This window comes from Cygnus atratus, chromosome 1, assembly GCF_013377495.2.
Source record: "Cygnus atratus isolate AKBS03 ecotype Queensland, Australia chromosome 1, CAtr_DNAZoo_HiC_assembly, whole genome shotgun sequence".
In the NCBI taxonomy this organism is placed as follows: Eukaryota; Metazoa; Chordata; class Aves; order Anseriformes; family Anatidae; genus Cygnus; species Cygnus atratus.
Window position 1 is genome coordinate 182,296,610 of NC_066362.1, and position 6,000 is coordinate 182,302,609.

The following is a 6,000-nucleotide window of genomic DNA, read 5'->3' on the forward strand; positions in this document are numbered from 1 at the left end:
AACAAAATATGATGACAGTTTGTGAAAGATAGTTTTTGAAAATTTTCCTGGCAGAGATTCACTCCTGGTAACATAATCATCTGATTGAATCAGCATTCTTTAATGCTGGGTAACTTTCAACCAGGTCTGTTTACATGAACCCACAAGAGACACAGCTTCCGTCTGCCAAAGGGGAAGGACTTCAAGATATACAATCAAAATAACATGTGGAGATGTACGATCACATATTAAACTTGTTATGCCATGCCAAAGCAAACTTTTTTCCTTCTTGCTTGATCAGTTCTTAAACCCAGGCTCAGGAACTGTGCTGCTTGCACACATTCTTTATCCATAAGGTGCCAGCATGCTGTAGCCCCTCTGTTACTAAATTCAGGAATGCCCTTTTTTTGTTCTTCCAGATTTTGTTCAACCTCCTGTGTCTGGATGGCATGATAATTTTCTCTAATTGAGAATGTGAATTGAGGAACAAAATTCATCTAACTGAATGTAGGTTTCTGCATTAGAGAGAGTTACACTGGCTTCTCTTTAGAGTCAATGCAATAAATGTTCCTAGAATTCACTTAATTTAAGCCTGAAGTTGAATCTAAAATATGTCAATATATATATGTATATATATATTATTTTTTCTCTTCTTCATAAATTAGTGAGAATTTAGGAAGGTGGGTACCTTCGCCATAAACACTTACAGGCAATTCAGTGTAACCCCACCCAGAGGATTCATTTCTTACTTCACTGTAAATGATGTTAAAATTGTTGTAAAATCCACTCTGATACCACTGATTGTGATGGAAATATGTCTGCTTTGCACCCCTGTAGATAAGATTAAATCTGAGCCCTAAGCATATACTTTGAATAAAGAAGTGGAATCCCATGCATGTATTTCACATGAATATTTATCAGGAGAAATTGCTCAGAAATTGTGGCTCAAAGATCTCAATGTGAGACAGCCCTGGACACTCCTAAATTATTTAAGAGTGATTTGCAAATGCACAATAAAATTGCATTATAACTTCTCTGAATACTTGACATAGTTTCTGACTTTGTGAATTACAATAGTTTAAATACTATGAAAAGCATTTACATGAATGCCTGTAATGGTCAGATCTTCATATTAGAAGCATTGCATTTTATTTATGTTATAGCTTCTTTGGTAAGTATTTTTTTAGAGATCATTAAAGCTTAAAACCTTTTATGTAAGTCTCTTGATATGCCAGGCAACTGTGAGTGTGAAGTAACCTGTGAGTGTGAAGTATGGTAATTTATATTATAATAATAATGGTGTTAAATCTGAAATAAGTCCTTCAGAAAACTTTTCCTATTTCTGAATCAACACCAAAAGAAACCCAGTGGGTTGTAACTACTCTAATAGTATTCTATAGAAATATGATTATTCAGGTAACTTGCTGCCAGACATAATTCAGCTTTGTAGATTATAATGCATAAATTAAACTGCAGCTGTAATAGTCAGAAGTTTAAGCCTGCAAGAACTATACAGGTAAGAGTATCTATCTCTGCACAATTTGTGGTCTTACCATACCTCAGATAATTGTGTTTTTTTTTTTTTTTTTTTCATTCTTTTGCAAGTTATGACATCATTTTACCACAAGGACAATGACAAAATAAAGGGAATTCTAATAGTGAGAGATAGAGTTATAAGATATATGAAATTGTTTATAGGAAAAAAAAAAAGTGCTAAAAGAGAGAATTATGACAGCTTGACAGCTGTTGGGAGTATGGGATTTTTCCACTCAATGAGGAGTGGAAACTGTCAGGAAAACAACAGCAGAAAAAAAAAAAAAAGCTTAATTAACAAAACACAAATATAGTTTAAAACATAGAAGGAAAGGTCCTAAATATGACATATTTCCCGTGAAGTAATCTACGCAGAAATCTTAGGAGAGTTAAGGGATCCTGACATCTTTTTGTCTTTTTTTTTGTCTCCCTTACATTACTCAAGATAAAGTAATACTCAAATTTGGGCTTGGTCTTTGTTCTACAGAATTATTTAAGAACATATCTTCCACAGAAATAAAAGAAATTTAAGCTTCCAAACACATTTACAGCTTCAGTCTTTCGTCCTCATCTCTTTCCAGTGCCTAACCCTTTGAAGAACCACCAGCCTTCTTATCAAGAAAAAATCACAAAATTGTAGGAAAAAACAGAACTAAAAAGGATGTCAGGTGGTCAAGTAGTCCACCTCCCTGCCCCACGGTGGGATTAACTCAACCTAGACCAAATACCTATTTGTCTAATGCAACAAAGGGGATTGCCTGGGGAGGCTGTGCAATCTCTGCTAGTCAATCATAAATAGAGACAGCACAGATCAAAACCTCTTACTCTGCCTCTAAGCAACCATGCACACATGGTGCCCTCTAGGAGGGACATGCTAAATCCCAGATCCTTAATGATACAGTCTAAAGGATGAGATGTCAGTTAAACTCTGTTTGATGGGAACAGATCCACCTGACTTGGCACAGGATAGACTGCAGTGATAAAGAAGGCTGCCTATGCTAAAACATGTATTTATATCATACACTCTTAAAGGACATTTCTTTGCATAAGAAACAAGGCCAGGTCAAAAAGAATGTTCTTGTCCATCATTTACTTTTAAAATAGTGGCTACATCTCAAAAGAAGAGAGTTGATGGAGCATGTGCTGCCTCAGGAGTGGTTCCTTCTATAATATTCTTGCTTATGTGTGTGTGAAGGAGTGATGTTGCCCCTAATTGGACTTTGCAGAAATCAGAATACAACTGTGTTATCAGTGGCTATTTGTTTTTCTAGATTTTGGTTATTGCTTCTTCTAGTTTTTTTTTCTTTTTTTTTTTTTTTTCTATATTTCATATCTGCTCTCATTTCTTTCCAAACAGGACTGTCTGACAGGATAATTAGCAATATGGCTTTCTGTCCTCATGATAAATATCAGAACTGTGCTCCTTGGCTGTTTTTAAGGAAGTGTCTTGTATTAATAAAAGGCTTCTGCACAGAAAAATCTGAAGATTCAAAAGAAACAAAATACATAATAAGTGAATTCAGCTTTATGTGAAATATTACTTTCTATAAGCAGTAGGTGTACAGGACCCACTACACAGAGTTAGATTCATTAACAAGTAGGGTTTTGTTACTTTTTCCTTTACATTCTAAATACATTTTACTGTATCAGTGTTTCCCAGTGAAAAAAACACTAGAGATAGAAGAGTAAACAAAGGTTTCCTAATCTTGCTGAGCTTCAGTGCAAATATGCAGTTTGAGCTGTATTCCAGAAGTGCTGTTTAAGTCTCTTAGATGCATATCTTAGCAATCCTTGCTAAACTCTTGCCTTACGTGCCAACTAAACAATGGCATCCTGCTTTTTGGCTGGAGGGGTCACATAGACTGTCCTGGAGTAATTCCAGGGCTGTACTGCCTGAATTTTCTGTAAAGCATCCAGAATGTGCCCAATATATGGCCAAAATGCATAATTTATTTATTTTTTTTCTGCCTGGTTGCATACCAGCCCCAATGTGAGCATTCTCATGTGACAAGACTGATTATTTTGGTGTCCTCAGAAAGGAGGACTGCTAAGGCAGTTCTGCTTGTCTCCATAGCTGAGAAAGATTATGTCCAGGAAAGGGGTGATGGCCGGAATAGAATATTTTGTTTGATGAACCCCAGTTTGCTAGTCAACTCCTCCTTTTACCTTGATTTTGTGCAAAAGGACATACTGTTGCTAGAAGAATATCATAAACCGAAGCCAACACGATTGGTAGACTGTAGGGCTCATGAGAGAACTGACTGAACTTTACTCACTTCCTTTCCACCCAAGGGCACACACATATAAACATCCCCCACTCTCCCAGTTTGATCTACTTTTACTTCGAGCAATAAATTTCTGCCTTAACAAGCAGTCAGAGTGAATGATGGTATCTGAGGCTGATCAGACCACCCTCAGTTATCTCTCAAGGGTTGGTCTGTCCATTTGTTAGACTTTGGCAGTACTTATGTAGCATGTCATGCTGGTAGTATATGATCTCTCAGGAAATGTTGATATAAAAACTCATTTACTTTAAAAATAAAAAAATAGAAATGCTGGAAAATCAATTATTTAGCATTTTGTATCTTGACTCCATGTCCCCTCTCCCCCAGACTTGTTGGTTAGAGACCCTGAGAGTGGTTCAAGTGCCTAAGCAAAAGTGTCTAGCACTATCTTAGATGCCTCTGGTATCTGAGACATCATACTCGGCTAGTAAATATGACACAGGACCTATTGAAAAGTGCACACCGCCTTCTGGAGCAGCAGTGGCAAGACAGAATACACAAAGGCATCTAAGAAAAATGTCACTGGGCATGTTTAGGCATCTGAATCCCACCCTTCATATTGTCTCAGATCTTCCTTTCCTGTGTTTGATGTAAATCAACTATTAGAACCACCCCCCAAAGACACACAGCCAACCTTCTTGGCTGGTGAACACTCAATAGCAAAGCTCAGGCCAGGGGCTCAGCTCCTCTTCTTCACTACTATCAGATTTAGGAGTCAGCAAGGTCTGCTGTTATCACCTGACCCCTCCTGCCTCAGCTTATTAAGAATAAACAAGCAAACAAAAACAACGATCTAAGGTCTCCTCCTTCACTGTTAAAGAAAACAAACAAACAAACAAACAAAAAAAAAAGCACACAAAAAAAAAACCTCAACCCATAGCTCAGCTGCCAGCTTGCCCAGTGACTCTTTCTCCTTCCTCTGGCGTCTAACCTGCAGCACGTACTTGTTGCTCTCATTGTCTTATCCTTCTTTCTTATCCTTCACTCACATTGCCGTTGGCTTCAGCTACTCTGCTATGCCTCTGGTTCAGCCAGACACTTTATGAGAAACAGCTGGAAAGAGTTGAAATAACTCATTCAGATTTGACTGGATCATGGTCCTTTGATAAACCACACAGATGCATACTCTATGGAGATGTGCAGGGGCTTCTGAAGGCTGCAAAACAAAGACTGTTAAATATAGATCTGAAGGATCTATGGATCAGGGCAGGTGGGAGGGTAGAATGGAAGTAAGGGCTGGGCACCCCAGGTGTTAACAGCCGATGGTTTCTTTTTGTCTATGAAATGTTGAAAGTTCTTTAAATTGGGGGTGGAGGGAGGAAAAACAAAACAAAACAAAAAATGTCTAAGGAAACTAAAAAAAGATAGCTTTTGTTCCTGGAAAAGGAATTGCAGCATAGACAGTATGAGATTTTGACTTGAATCATAAGTGATCATTTGTGTATGAGTAATTTGTTTCTTCCACACTTCTTGTGTTAAATTGAAAATATCTATTTTAGAAAGATCCTTGCCAGCAGAGGGCTCAAAAATAGCAGTTACAATGAAAAGTAAGTCCCCATTTCTGCTTATTTTATTTTTAAAAATCCAAGGGTAACTACAACGAGGCTTGCATTTTCTCTTACATTTGTAAGCCAAACAAAGAGAACAAAGCTTTCTTTTTATGTGTTACCTGACAGAATGAGAATTAATAATTCTAGACACTGTGTTTTAATGCTTTAAACAAATTTGGCAAAATGGTTTAGCTGTTCCTGCCCAGGCTATTACTCCTGAGTTTCCCCTTCAAAGGTTGTATAATAGTTGGGATTGTACAGTAACTAAAAGTTACTGTCTATTTATAGGCACAAGAACAAATGGAAGGTCTGATAACCTTGCCAGTGCCTTTACAGTAGAGCGAAGCTCTGTTTTTTCTCATGTACACACACGTGCTGGCTTGCAGCCAGCCCTAAGTATGTTGACTATTTCATATGCACACACACAAACATCCAGTGACAATGACAACAGTGAATGAGACAGACTTTCAGAGTTTTTCATTTGGTTTGGGGAAGGAAGAAAGAGCCTTCAGAAGACCATCTAATTATGATCATACAGGCATTACAGTCCTTTTTATCATATCTAAAATATTTCATTTAATATTCTCAGGAAATATACCTTCAGTACTTAAGAAGCTTGATTTTCTGGACAAATATATTCATCTCTTGTAGTT